A 17,033-nucleotide genomic window follows, 5' to 3' on the forward strand; every position below is an offset into this window, starting at 1 on the left:
CATATTCTATTTTAAATTACAAAATGTAATTTGTTTCAATTACATTAAAAATATTGATGGATAATTATGTATCATAGAAAAAATTCAGTACTTATTGAAAACAATTTTCTATAAAATGAGAAATTACAAAAAAAGTTTTAAAAAAAATTATAATGCATTCTCTTGTTTACCAAATAGAATTAAAGAAAATATTACTAATATTAATTTTTTATTGATTATTAAATATATTATAGAAATTCTCATTAGTTTCTTTTCTACCATTATAAGATTATAATCTCCACTATTCAAACTATACGAATGCATGTTTTGAAAGATTATCGAGATGTATATTTATAAAACTTCTGTTATTTTTGTTTGTTGCTATGTGTTTCACTACATTAAAACTCTTGAATTATAATTTTTTTTTCGTTTCTTTATCTTCAGTCAATACTAGGATACATTTTTTTTTTAATTACAGTTAGTTATTTACTAAGTTATAAATGTTTCCCCTATATAATTTTTGTAATTTTTTATTTTATTGATTAGAATTACAATATTTAATTTTTTTTCGTTTCACCCGACTTGGGTATACATTAGATCAATCAGTTTTTTTTTGTTCTGTGCCTTTCTTTTATCCCAGTATTGTTTCATTTTTCCGATTTTACTTTCCCCTCTTTTTTGTACGAGTACAATTGGATCTTAGGTATGGTTTTGGCTTGGAACCTCCTTTTCTTGTCCTTGGTTTTGGTGGTTTTGTCCAGGAGCATGCTTTCTTTGATTTTGAGTGCTATTAGATCTTTTTCTGTTTGGTTGACCCAATCCGGTTTTCTTCTTTTTTTTTAAGATAATCAAAGATTTATTTGGTTAGTCTGTTTGCGTTTATACTGATGATATGTCTGTATCAGTCAATTATATAATTGTGTCTGACAATTTTTCTTTTTCTTGGTATAGGGTTCGTTTTTGATGTGGATTAGTTTGTTGTTTTGGAATTTGGGGCCAAGGATTTTTCTTAAGATTGTCCTTTGTTTGATTTCCATTTTTTCGATTAGGCCGTAGTTTGTGATGGATAATGTTTCGGTTGTATATAGGGATTCCGACTAACTATTATTTTTATTATTTTTTTAAAAATAATTATTTTATAATTTTTTATAAGAAAAATAGTCGGAATAAAAATAAATAAGAGACTAAAAAAAAAAAATAGGTGAAAGGATGGTTGTATATAGCTATACAGCTATTGTTCTTCCCTCATCAACCCTACTATTTCTCTATTCTTCGTCTCATTTTTTTTTCTCTTTGTGTATTCTATCTCCTTTTCTCTCATTACATCTCTTTTTACTTTATTTCTGACACGTATATGTACAAGCATTTATACGAGTATTCATGAAAACGCGCAAGCTCAGGCATTTACAAACTATACGTAGAAAACCATATTACTACTATCTTCAGTACCTCTTTTTCTATAGTGAATAAAAAAAGTACTCATATACTCATACAAACGGAAAGACAAAAAAGTAAATGAATAGGTTCTACGTGAACAATAAAAACGCTAAAATAAAAGGAGAAAAAAATATCTATTAATAAACCAGTATTTTGTTTTTTTATTGTAAAGTATTTTATGCAAGTAAACTAAAATATTGGTTTTATGGCTATTAGCTGTAACCTTCTTGGCCCAGATACTTTTCATTGTGATTCAATTATCTTACTTTTCTTTCCTATAAAAAGTACGTTCTGATCGGATCGATGCCAAATTTAAATTTTAATAACATTTCTGTTATAAACAAAAGGAATCATATTAATTAAAATTATATTAAAAAAATAATATCTTGAAATTGTATCTAAAAATCATTTTCATTCTAAGGTAATATATAAAGAAATATTATTAAATCAAAGTCTTCATTAAAAATATTTTAAGTCAGTTATTTTTATGGATATTATTACTTTTCTTGTCTTAGAATTTTCGAAATTAAAGAACGTATTTTAAAACATTCAGGACAATTAAATTACGAAAACCCTCACCACAAGGAAGTTTATACCCTACCAAAAAATTAAAAAGAAGAACAAATAATAATCATTCTAAAATCGTTACAAATTTAATATACATCATCTTATTTCACTTTTTTAAATTATTTTTCTTATTAAAATTAATTTCGACGAAAGAAAACGTAGAGAAAATTTCACCATATTAGAGTGGTGATTTCTTTACCAGTTTTAAGACAAATCTCGATCAGATTTTATTAATGTTTGTAACTTTCGTTAAAATTAGTTTATTCGTTCTTATGTGCTTATGTTAAACTGCTATTTTTAAAACATATGTATTAAAAATGTTTTGTTTTTGATCGTTGAATTAGATTTTCTTCGAAATATGTTTTCTTTCATTTTTATTCGGTATTTATATGTTCTCTTTTTATTCACCTTGTCAAGCTGTTAAATTAACGAATTATATTATTCTATAAGCAGACCCGGGAATGCTTCGCTATTGTTAGATTTGTTAGATTATTATTAAATTTATTGTTAGATTATTAGATTGTTATTGTTAGATTTTTTTATATATATTTAATCTATATATATATAGATTAAATAAACACAATGAAAGTTTGATAAAACATTAACAAAATGAACATTACGGAACTTTACAAAATTTAACCTTTCCCTTCACCCTTTTTCTTTTTTCCCTTTCCCGCTTTCCTTTTTCCTCCTTTCCTTTTCCCCATTTTCCCATTTCATATTCATTTTTATCGTATTCCCCATTTCGATTTCCTTTCCTTCCCCCGTTTCTTTTTTCCTTATCCCCTTTTCGTCTTTACCATTTTTCTCATTTCTCCTTTCCATTTCCTTTTACCTTTTTCGATTTCTCCCTTTTCCGATTTTTCTCTCTTTCCCTTTTAGATTTTCCCTTTCTTCCTTTTACCCGCGCGTATATCGGTCCAGTAGTTTTTTAGTCTGTAACGGACACACACATATCGGAAACATTGAAATGGAATTGTAAAATACGTATTTAGTATAGCGTGTATTTCTTTTACGTCCAACAAATAGCGCTGTTTTTAAAAAAAAAGCATGTTTTTACCTGTCACAGGTGTGACATCTTAGTTATATAAATAGTAGGCATATAAAAACCCACGCGTATTCAAATGCAAGTTGTATAAAAATTTCAAAGCAATCGGTGAAGAACTTTTGGAGATTTAAGATTTTGAACAAACGAACATTTACATTTTTGTTTATATAGATGACTAGCTGGAATTACATAAACATACAATTTTATCTTTCTTCAGGAATTAAAATTAATTCAAAAATTACAATTAAAATAAGGAAACGTACCATTATTTTAATCGAAATTAAAAAAGTGAAAGCTGGCAAAGAATTACATGAATTTTCCTGCAACATCAGTCAAGTTATACAATGCTTTTCACTATTTCTCATGCAAAATCTTTCCTTTAAAAAGATTCAAGCTCAAGAAAGCTTGAAGAATGAAGCTCCAGAAAGGTTCAGTTAAAGTACTAAGGGTTTATTTTTGTAATAAAGTAATTTCATCTTTTTGTAAAACAGTATCTTATAAAAATGTATTAACAAGATAAGAAGACTTTTAGAGAAACTTCTTATCAAACTTTTTTAATGTTTTTCATTAGACACCATAATGTTAAATATAAAATTAAATATTTACACTTATCACAAAAATAAAGTACACTAACCCATTAGTAATTTAATTATTATTAATAAAAAAAACTAAACAAAAAACTGAATGTACATTTTTTGAGATACGGAATAATTTTTTAAGAAAAACTTTTCTTAAAATGTTCATTTATAATTTAAGCAGAACAAATTTTCTTAAGTTTACTTTAAATCTAACCCTATCCTCAATAAAATAAGAAAAAGGAAATTTTCGAAAAACCTTTCTGCCTTTTAGGTTTAAAAATTTAGAAGACATTTCTTGATAGATCCGCATATGAAGTATAAATTTTCAAAAATGAAAAAAAAAATTTTAACTGAAGAATGATAGAGCAAAAGAGAGAAAAACATATATTTCACTTTTAAGAGGAGGAGGTTGATTTTTTGAAAACATTTATAGAGGCTGGCTACACTTTTTCAGATTCTACTTGTAAAACTAAACAAAATATATCCTTAGGAAAAAACCGTTCTCCTTCGTTCTCTCCTTGTCCACCATTTTGTTATTTTTATATGAAAATTTATATCTCAAGTTCAGATAGACGAATCACATTAATATTTGGTAAGGGTCTTTGTAATAAAGTTTTAAAATTAGCAAAAAATCATGACTTAAATACCTTCGAAAATTAAAAAATGGCGGTCATGTTTATTTTTCAATCCGTTATATCTCCATATATATAACTTTTATCAAAATGTATATTATTGCTAAAATATTAAACCTTTTATTTTGAACAAAATTACATTTTATTTTTGAAAATCTGTTAGCAAATAGCTGAGTTATGGCAGAAAATTGATGTAGTAATTATGTGTCTGTTTTCATGTCCTCCACTTTACATTCAATTCGATTAAATATTAATTGTTTTTATTTATTGTAAATTCTAATAGTGTAAATTAGTATCAAATAAGTAATAATTTTCTCACAATAATAAACCTAGTAGTTACAAAAATTAAACAACTACCTGTGATAATCTTACGTTAATTGTTGTAGAACAATAGGTATACTTTTTTTAATAAACACTTAACAATTATTAAAAGTTATAACAGACGTCCAAAGTGTTTACCATTAGAGATTACGCAAGTCTCCAGTCTTTTTTTGAGAGATTGTCTTAACCGTTCAAAAATTCCGAGAGTATTCCTAATTTCTTGAAATCCATTTTTGATCCTTTGTTGAAGATCCTCAGTGTTGAGTATTGGAGTTGAATAAATAATATGTTTCAAATGGCACCAAAGGTAGAAATCAAGAGGTTTAAGTCAGGTCAGAGCACTGGCTCTCCGCAGCCATCCATTTTTTCTTGGAAAATTTCATACAGGAAATCTGATACCGATTGACCGAAATGTGCTGGAGCTTCATCGTGGCGAAACCACATATTTCCTCTTAATTATAAAGGTTCCAAAAAATGTGAAAAATTTTCACCAGATGCGCAAGATAATTTCCTCCATTTAAATGATTTTGTAGAATAAACCCAAAAGATAGTCATTAAAAATACCTGGTATGTTCAGGAAAAATCTTTGTTGACGGCTACTTTGGAAGGTACCATGAGGATTCTCGTTGCTCCAGATACGCTGGTTCTGATAGTTTTGAACACCATTCCTGTTGAAAGATGCTTCATTTTTTCATTGCTGACATAATGAGCAGTAATAGTCGCAGTGTAAAATTATTCAAAAGTGAAAAATCAATATCAATTGTTTGTTATTATGTAATGTTAAATTTTATAGTGAAAAAATTATTACTTAATTTGATAATAATTAACAGTAAATAAAAACAATTAATATTCCATCGAATGGAAAATAAGTAGAGGGCATGAAAACAGACACAAAATTATAATACATCCAAATGTATGATTACGTCTAAATGTAAACATTTTTAAAAAAACCGATAACACATTTTTGATACTTTCTCCTTTAACATAATGATTCTAGCTATATTGGCTGGTAAATTATTATAAAATAAAATCAATCGTAAGTATTTGATATTACAAAGATTAAAGTGAATTTATTTCCAGGACCACTTGTAATATTCTGTTTTAAATTTAAAATAAAAATATAAATTAAAATCTTCTTTTAAAATATTAGTTGATAATTTTGAAGTATTTATAAATTATCCTGTCACGTCTCAGTATTAGTTATCTTTCGAAGAAACAGGCTTATTATTCAATCTGTCACTTAACGTAAGATTTATTGTTGTAAGAGGACTAAACCTATACTTTGAAAATTCTGACTAAATTAACGCTTTATATTCTGCGTATTTCTATACATTCGTAACTTTATAATTTAAACATTCGTAATTTATAAAAAATTATTACATGTTTTTTTTAATTTTTTTACTTAAATTTCGATGTGATCATTTCGTGGTGCAGGCCTTCGGTGTAACAGCAAGATTCTTCGTTACACTGAAGGTCCTTAGTTCGATTAAATATCTAACTTAAGTTCGATAGTGAATCTCGAAGTTGATGTGAATTTGAAATTAATAAATATACTAATTCAATTCTTAGCATCATCATACATATCTATGAGTACATTTCAAGAACTTAATGGAACTTTTTTCCAAAGGCATTTTGAAACTACCGATCAGCAATGTTTTGATCAAATATTTGATTTTACTATTAAATTATTGAATACTCCACTGAAGAAGGAGCTGCCCATTAGTTAAATAAGAAACTTTGAAAGAAAATGTTCCATTGATTCGAAAGTGATTTAATATACAATAATTTTATAGTGTACGTTTTGCCATATTATTTATCTAATAGATTATTTAATTAAAACTTATTTTATTAAACATGAAAATATAATGAAATACTTAAAATGTTAATACAGAATCAGTTTGTTTTAATAAAATAAACTCTTTAATTTTGTTTAAATATATATATTTAAATGAACACGTGCGCGCAAGTGTGTGTGAATATTTGCAAGCGTGTATAGATAAAAACATGAATCATTAATTCAACTGTCAGGTTGGATTTTTTATTATTAGAATTATTAATAATAAAATAAATGTAATATTATATATTACATATTACATTAGGCCTAAATGAGTAATAAAATAAATTATTCATTCTGATGAAATATATATATATATGTATATATTAATTTTATTTTTTAAATACACTCACATCTTTTGTATATATATATATATATATATATATATATATATATACACAAACACACACACTTGAGTGTATACAGTCTTCAATAAGTGACGCAGCCTTACGGGAAAATGGGTAAGTTGTTGAAAGTGGCCTCCATTATGCGAGTCACATAATCGAATACTTTTAATCACATGTTGTAACGTTAGTCAAGGAATTGCAGCGACACATTGTTCAATTTCGTTCTGCGATTCGGGATTGGTGTGAAAATGAGGTTTATAAGCATCGTCCTTAAGGTATCTCCACAAGAAAAAGACAGGAGGAGATAAATTAGGAGACCGATGGAGCCACATCTTCGAAATCACTTGTCCAAGAAAACACTGTTCCAAGAAAGTCATATTGTTGGTTGAATGAGCCGTAGCATTTTCCTGCGGAAACCACGTGTATTCAAGCCGTTCTACAGGTATAGTGTTTACAACTTGTTGGACGATTGTATGTAGCACTCATTGTTCACTGTTGCATGAAAGAATGTTATGAAGATCTGCCTACGTGATATTGTAGTACAAACACCCACTTTTTGTCCGTGCAGAGGAGACTCGTACAGCTGATGTGGCTTTTCCGTTCTTCAAATGCGTGAATTCTGTGCATTCACATATCCATCAAGGTGTAACCATGCCTTCTCAAACTAAAATCTATCATCGAGTCCTTCCCCATCTGGCGTTACAGATGACATGAACCATTGACAGAAAGCTACACGTTTTCCAGTGTCTACAGGTAACTCGTGAACAACACGAATTCTGTACAGATGCATCTTTAAAAACACTTATGCAATGCCGTGTGGGCACTACTAACGGAGAGACCAGACTGGCTAGATAGGCGTCGCACTGACTTCTTGGGAGTAACAGAATGTGCAGCTTGTACGTCGATCAACTTTTCTGGTGTTAGCACTTTCGGTCGACCACTTTTGTCTACATCTGCCACATTCTCTGTCCCTTGCATCTTGTCGTACAGCTGCTTGATGGAGGAATTGTTGTTTGGTTCATCCACACTATACTTTTCTTTGAAGGAATTCTGGGTCTGGGCATAAATGGCTCATCTAATGTGTTGGGAGACAATGAATATTCTCATTCTCTTTCTTTTGGAAGAAGGAAACATTCTTCCATAAGGCTGCGTCACTTTTTTAACAAACACGCGCGCGCATGTATGCATATATATTATTTGTTTGCGAGTACACATAAAAACACCAATAACTGCTCATTATAATCTTTTTATAATACCAATGAATTTATTAATGTAAAATACAATTTTTGTAGGATTATTCTTAATCTTTCTAAAGTATTATACTTATAAGATATTTTACTGCATCTAGTTATGTTTTAGTAACTTAAAATATATTTTTCGAAATAGAATTATAATGTTTTCTTTTTATTTTTTGTAACTTATAATAAATATTTTTATAAAAATATATTAAAAAAAATTTATACGCCAGTGTTGATAATTATATTTTAAATATATGTTAATTTATGTGGATTAAAAAAAAGATGATTAATGGATCCGACGTGTAAAATTTGAATTTCATAGTATCCTTCTTATGTATACATAAAAACTTGCTGTTATATGATGGTGTATCGTATCATTAGAGTGTGACGTCAATGCAACAGTGGGAAAAAGGGTGTAAATTACAAAAACATTAAACGTAACTATATATATTCGCTTAAATTAAATTGATTTATGCTGATCGCTTTTTTTATCACTTTAGTTTTTTTTTTAATTTTTATCATTCCTAAATAGTAAATCACTCTATCAGTATAACCATTTTCTTTATCATCTCATCAACAGGTAAAAATAGTAATTTATCTGTTATTTTTTAAAATTTTTAATAATTTTAAATATTTATCCGTATTTACAAAATTATGTGATATTGAGATTTCTTGCATTTCCCATTTTTACCGATTATAATCATTTTCGATTCGAGGAATTTATGTTTAAAAGCTGTCTTAAGTGTAATCTTTTTTTGAAACTTGCAACTAATTTTCTTAATTCAGAAAATTTTATTTATTAATTTTTCAATTATATTTAAAAACTTTCCGTCCAAATTTATAGCGTTTTCACCTAATTTTTACAGATGGTTTCTTATCAAACCATGTAAATATTTTGACGGGTAGGCAATTATTTACTTAAGAATTAAAAATATATATATTTTTTCGCTTTTATTACTGATACAAAATTATTTTGTATTTTATCCTTTGTTAAAAAATGTTGTCATTTTTTGAAAATGTGAAAATGCACGAATTATATTTGTTTATTATTTAATAATAATAATAAAAAAATTGTTTATTATAAGTTAATAAAAAGCGTTTGAAAATTTCTTCCTGTTATTATTTCTGTAAAAGTTAATAAATTATTCACGAAATGCTTTCTAAACATCCTTAAACTGTTCGTTTCTAAAAAAAAATGTCTTTTTATGACTGTAATGCAATTTTTCAGCGTAAATCGCTTTTTTTTTTTTGTTTTGTTTTTTTTTTAATAAATATATATATTTGCATGTATATATTATACATGTATGTATATTATTTGCATGCGAGTACACATAAAAATACCAATAACTGCTAGTTTTGATTTTTACAAATTGAAGTTGATTTATTATGGATAAAGTACTAATGATCGAATAGTTTTTATCATGTTAAAATTTATCTGTGGTGTGGAGTTGACCAGACAGAGCAAGTCGTTTCATATTTCGTCTCTTTATATGTCTGTGACGCAGTATGGATGTGTGACGCAGTGTGCCCACAGTATTGTCTGATTTCTATAAAATTGTGCACTATTTTTCCTTGTCAATTAGGTGAAATGATCTTCGCAGATTAATTTTTCATAAAATTCTCTATTTCAATTTTAAATTTTTGTATGGTTATTTTATGTAACTGTATATAAAATATTTTTAAAGTATAAAAAAATGTTTTTCTTATCTAGTGAAAATACCTCCTCGACATTTATCAATTAGAGATGTATTTTTTAAAACCCAAAACTTGATAAAAAGAAAAAATTCAGTAAATAAGTAAATACAGCATAGATCAAATATATTAATTATTTTATCTTATCCTAAACGGAGATCTAGTCACCTTAAAATGAAAATCAGAAAATAATATATTGAAAATATACATTATTAACATACCATTTACGGTAAATTTCATTTTTTCTATATCTTTTCAAGTTCCCAATCTTTATCAACCCTCTTTATATTTATCTATTTGTAGAAAAAAAATTATTTTCTTATGAAATTTTTTTAATATATGACATTACAGTTTGAGATAGACAAATTTACATCCTAAAATTGTACGAGACAGATGTATAATGGATAAAGAATTGCAGCAGTTTACCACATTCTGGGTTACCCAATTTTGAATTCAAAATTATAGTAAGTTTTATTTCATAAAATATATTCCACTGCAAGAAAACGCACATAATTTTAATTAATAAGCCCATGTTCAGATTTTCAAGAATATTAATATTATCATGATCGAAGAAAAAGTACTGGTATAATATGGTTTTAATATTGAATAATTTGTCACGTACATAATCTCGCGCAGAGCTTCGTTGTGATATTACAATTAAAATAGTGTTAGTATTTGAACGATGAAGAACGTAATCTGTGTTTACCGTGTCTTGCTGAAAATAAATAGCAATTTGTAAACAATACCCACGATAACGCTCACTATCACAAAAATAATTTTGATATTATGAGAAAAATAAAGTGTGGGACGTGTTGCTATACACCTAATTAAATACCAATGTAACATCACTTAATCTATTTGTTAAGTTTCATTTTTTCAATTAAATCTGATATTTATATGATTTATTAGATATGATGTAATACCCATTGTTTATTTATATTTAGTTGCTCATTTATTTCTTCGATTTTTCTCTAAAATATTTTTTGTTTAAAAAAGCAGATTATATCACATTTATCGTGAAAGCAGATTAATTTCGCTATTCACTTTTATCTTAAATATTTACCTTGGTGCGTTCATACCTGGGTAACGTAGAACTTTGAATGTTCGGAATTTGCCGACTATGCATGAGTTCTTATAACTGCTTGACGTTTCTACCTAGACACACTTTGTGTCTTTACGAAAGTGACGGTTGTTTTATTACGTTGCCTTAAACGTACTTACCGCTGAAAAGCCAACATACGTCTCGGTACGTGGCTGAAAAATTCGAACCTCAACTTCGTGACGGTTATCTATATAATTGGACGTTCGAACTATCAAGTGGTGTTCGTGGAAATGTTCAAATGATTTCGTGAAAATTGATGAGACGTTCTCGAGACGGTGGTCGCATCTACCCACAACAGTGGGTTTTCGGCAGCACTTATCGTGAAAATGATTAGTGTTTCGTTTTAAAAGTTGCAGAGAGATCGATTCAAACCATGCTGATTACTATCATTGACACATTAATGATGGGAGGATATTGTACTCGGAATCCTGGCGTGCGTACCATACTATGCACAGGAAACGGAAGGGTTTCGCCATTATAATGTAAATCATCGATTCCATATCTTCATAAAGTTTTTTATATTCAAACCATTAAACTTTTGTGGGGATCCCTGAAATGGGATAAATAAAAAGCACAGGAGAACTGCTAGGCACCACGTGGAATCCTTCTTCACCGAACTCATGTGGCGTCGTGTAATAGGGTACCAGAACCTATTCCAGAAAATACTCGATGAAGGAAGGAGCACCTGGTCACCGTAAGTCGCCATATAGCATTCTATAAGTAAATTTTCCGAGATCTTAAAGGTGAAATAATGCAGTAATTCGAAAATTAACATTGAAGAAAGAGATTCGCGTCTGAAAAAGCCAACAGTTTAAGGGAAACAAGCAGTGGCGCCTACATTCAATAAATACATACATATATATATTATATATATATATATATATATATATATATATATATATATATATACAGAAAGAGAGAGAGAGAGAGAGAAAAATACTTTCATCAGCTTTCAAATGTAAATAATGAATTCATTAGTATTTACACAATATTTTCTAGAATAAATAAATAGGACAAGCAAAAGTGGTTCTGTCTGGTTAAAAATTACGATTATATATAATAAATATATTAAAAAATATATTTTTTTATATATTTCACTTTTACATATTAGCACTTTTATTATTTCTCTTTTACTGAAATTTATCTCATCCTAAAATAGTATGAACTACAGACTTCCCTTAAAATTTTATTTCATGACTTAATTTTATTATTTTCTTCATTTTACAGATTTATCAGGTGTATTTTCCATTTTAAGACATAAATAAGTTTTTTTTTTGCTCAATAACAATTATAATTACAATCGGCTCTCCTGCAGAGCCATAAGTAAGTTTCCTGACAAAAGATCGTGATAAGAAGGTCCTTAAGGAACCCCCAAAATAAATAATACACAATAAACAGTTGCAAGCAAACTTAAAGTCAAATATGAAATTTCAAGCTCAGCCATAAATCACGAACCATTAATTTCAGCATCATATAGTCCACAAAACAAACAATAATAACAAATAAAAATAAAAAAGAAAGAGAAGTAACAAGAAATTAGATACGACACCACTAAACGACGGTATTAGATTTCAAACTGTTACGCAGTCCCTAAGTCGAGTACATGGGCTCGTTTCAACCGTCAGACGTTTCTGCTGTTATCGAGTAGATCAATTGTAAAGTGGTTTACATGATTCTCAAGCCTCTGCAGGTATTTGACATTGCGCTGTTTTGTAATCTCACGAACCGATGGGAGCTCCAGATAATCCTGAATAAATAAGTTAAAACAGATTTCATCAATTAAAATCAGTTACAAGTTTTGTAACTGATTTTAATTGTTGCTGGTAACTGCAACTTCTAGTTTTGTAAAATATTTTACATTACCTTAAATTAGTTGTAAGTGATGAGTATTCTTTATCAAATACATGATTTTTGGCGACACATACGGATATTAGTTAGATGCCATCACTAAATATTCTGCTACTGAAATTAAAATTTTTTTCAACACTAGACTTAACTTTCTCTATCTCAAATGTTTATTCTGAAGGCCATACGTTTTTATTGCAAAATTGTTATAGCGTGAAATTGATTGCATTCTCTTATTAAAACCACATAAATTGGGTGAAATATAAATGTCCAAACGATATCAGATAATCCTTCGATGCATTTTATTCCGACATTATATTCTTTGAATTGTTTGAAGAGAACACGTTTCTGGAGATTTCTACAAAATTATAGTTTTGATTATCAATGTTATTTATTTGTTCTGCAGGTACGATATCCAAGTATAATTTTGTTTTATGTCAATATTCACTTTAATAGCATTTATAAAGGTCAGGAACGACCGTTCTGGAACCTTTATAGTTTTGTTTATCTGACGATAAATTCCCTAAAAAGCACAATTGTAGATATTTATGTTAGGCATGAGTTTCCCGTTGGATGGATAGTTGAGCTCCTGAAGTTATGTATTTTCCTGGAGCCCCGATTTTCCTTCAACCTCAAGATATCTCCAAAATCGATGCCTACATGAAGCGAATAGTTAGTTATTCCAATTTATTACCCAGCCTTTCGACATATTCCGTTGATGATTACACCATTTAATGGATGTTAGTTCAAGTGCCAAAGAGTAAATAAATCAAATTTCTTTTCAAAATCTAAATCAAATGTACATAGGAATGTTTCACATATGTTAAATATACTTGTTTAATTTTCTTTCATACAGGAATACTACAGGCGTAGATACTCCCATACTAGCCTTATTTGAAATGCAATTCACATTCACAATTGTACACTGGTTCAATTTTATGGTTCTACCTACATATTATTTATCCTAATTAATGGTAAAAGTGAAATTTTTTTGTAGTTATTTATTAATATCCGATTTATTAATTTTCTTGGTAAAAATCTTCTTTTTTTAATTCTGATTTAAATATGGATATGATAAAAGTATGAATATAATAGTTAAATTTTCTTATCTTCATGGTGGAATGGTAGCGTCTCGGCCCTTCATCTGGAGATCTCGGAATCGAATCCCGGTCAGTCATGGCATTTTTCATGCGCAACAAAATTTCCATTTCATATTGTTATGCGCAAGCTTCGAGCTTATATGGTGAATTAATCATCCCAACAAAAAAACTGTAATGAAATTTACCTACTTGTTTTTATTATTTATTACAGGTAAACTAGATCTTTATACTTCTAATATTACGACGATTTCAACGACTTTCTTGTACACACACTGAGATTTTTTCTTGAATTTTTTCTTAAATTTCAGTTCTTTAAGTTTTTTTCAGTTAAAAAATCAGTTACTTTTCAAAAATAAAAAAGTAAGTCTTTAGAAGATATTAGCTTTTAAGTACCGTAGTCCATGTATTCTCATCGTGCTATTAGTTGTGACACATTTAATCGCGATTAAACGTGTGTATTTGTTGTACACTTAAAAATTCATAAGTTTTAATTAGTAGTAACATATTTAAGTAGTCTTCTATAGATTTCTAATCCGTTTTGTTCCTAAATTAAAATTATTATGATTATTAATTTACTTATCTAATTACGTACAAATTAATAAAGATTTTAAATCAATTTTATATATATATATATTAAAAGATGTCTTACCGTTTTATTAATATGCATACATTGTCACATAGTAATTATATCTTACAAGTGAAAGATTTGAAGTTCGTGACAAGGAAAACGAACGACCGTATAATGCACTGCAATCAACTGAATAACAAATACCTCTCTGATCTTACAACCTGATTTAAAACCAATTACCCACAAGTAATTCAATTTAAAACTACACACACTAGTTTCTATTATAACATTTCTTTAGATTATCGCAAATTTAACGAAACTATACGAGAATTTAGAATAATTTTTATTATATTAACATTTTATTTCGTTAAATGTAATGTATTTTGGCTTAATTTTATTTTTATTTGAAAAAACTAATATTCATTATTAATTTTAATAACGTGTTTTTATCTAGAAAATAATAGTAATATTTAAAATTTAAGTATTTATCTATACAATGTATTTTTTTCTTATTTTAAAAAATAGCTTTTTATATTCATACCAGAAATAGTTTTATAATTTTTATCTTTTCTTCTTTTAATACTATAACTTCAGAACCACTAATCTGATTCCATTGAATCTTTAACCAATGGAAAGCTTAATTATTAAAATAATTAATAGCGATGTACAATTTTAAAAGTATAGTGATATTATCCTCTTAATCAAAAAATGTTTTCTTCAATTCTTAACCTATTTCAGAAAATGAACAATGTTTCTAAATTCTGTTCATATTTTTTTTTTTGTTTGTTTTTTATTCATATTCAATTCTACAACAAATGTACCGATTTCGATAGTTATGTTATTTTGTAGAGGAAATTTTTCTATAAAATCATAGCATTAATTGTGATTTTAAATCCGAATTACTTAAGTCAAGGATCTTTTAACCGAAAAATTATATTATTTATAAGTACGATTAAATAATATGTTGGTTTTTTTTATTTTTCATCATTTAAATATGGATTTTTTTGTATAATAACCATACATATAACTCGATCTCTATATAATATTAAAAGTAATTTTATGTAAAAATTTAGATCTGCTTAGAAATCTAACGGCTAAAAATAATACATTCTCTAGTATTCCATATCATACATTCGTTAATCACTTTTCACACATAATTTCTCTTTATTCATTATTTTTGTTTATGTCAAGAAAAATGTATAAGAAAAGGATTTTTTAATTTTCCATTTTCTTAAAAACTGGCTTGTTTCATATAGGCAGTAGTTTTTTGTTACGGTATACATATTCTAATTAAATTACAATGAGTAAAAAAAGTACAAAGAGTAAAAAACATTTTATCTGATATTTGGTAAACTTTTGATTTATAGGAAAGTAGTGACATAGACGTTATGTGTGATACAAAACATTTGACAAATGAGCGCCCCGGCCTTGGCTGCAGATGTTCACTTTTTTGACGAAATTTTTCCGAAAAACACTGACAGAATTGCTGGGAAATGTCAGTCGTGTTGTGTAAAATTTATTTTTTGAGATCCTCAATTGTTTGCGGTTTATTGATGTACACTTCTCCCTTAAGATAACTGCAAAGAAAGAAGTCAATGGTATAAAGTCACATAATCTTGGCGGCCGATTCACATCACCTCGCTGCTTGATAAGCCGACCATTAATTTTTTTTTACAATAACTGCCTGGTTTCATTGGCAATATTGGTTACACCATCATGTTTAAACTTCATGTTTTCCATATCTATATCATTAATTTTAAGCCATAAAAAGTTTGAAATCATCTCATGAAATCGAACTCCATTGATGTTAATGCCATCTCCATTTTCATTTTCGAAGAAGTCAAATTAATCCCTCAGCCCAAAATCTGCACCAAACCTTGACCCGTCGAAGATTCATTGGAAGTTCATAAGTATTTTTTTGGATTTTCTGATCTCCAAATTTGACAATTTTGTCTATTGACAAAGCCGATAAGAAAAAAATATCTCATCCTAAAAATTATTTTTTTTCGAAAAACTCGTTATACAGTTATTTTTACAATTTTTAGACGTTCTTCATGTGAGAAGTTTTCCATAATTTAACCTCACTGTTTACTGGTAAGAGCATATAAAAATCTCTACTCTGGTCTTACCGAAATAAAAATGGCGGCAAGATTAAAATATCAGTTAATTTTGGGACACCCTTATAAAATGAATAACGTATGATAAAACAAAGCCTATTTCAAAAGAAGTTTATCAAATACTTTTCCTTTCCTAGCACGTATATTCTGCTAAAAAAGGAAAGTATTAAAATAGTGTCAAAAATTACTTTTCAATTTTTTTTTATCGTTTGGACTCAATGGATCATGAAATTTAAATTAATATAAAAATGGGTAAATTATGTTGTCTTGGGTTCGTATGTATGTGCTATATAAACATACACCCCGCTATATATATATATGCGCGCGCGTATGTACATAGCGGGTGATTATAGATATGTGTGTTTTGGGGTTTGTCGTCTATTTGATTAATAATTCGTCATTAGCTGGACCGTTTGGCTGGAGATTAACAGTATGCCTCTTTAGATTTAGTACAGTGATTTCACTGCATCGATTTATTAATGCTATTGAATTTTGTAATCTGTGTAGCAAATAGAAGAGATGGAGGAAGGTTACATCTCGGATCATATCTGGGTTACCTTATCTACGTCCCCATTCTAATTCTTTAATTTTCCCTTAAATCTTTCTTCCTTTAAATTACTATTTTTTC

The sequence above is a fragment of the Lycorma delicatula genome, chromosome 7 (genome assembly GCF_047948215.1).
Source record: "Lycorma delicatula isolate Av1 chromosome 7, ASM4794821v1, whole genome shotgun sequence".
NCBI lineage: Eukaryota > Metazoa > Arthropoda > Insecta > Hemiptera > Fulgoridae > Lycorma > Lycorma delicatula.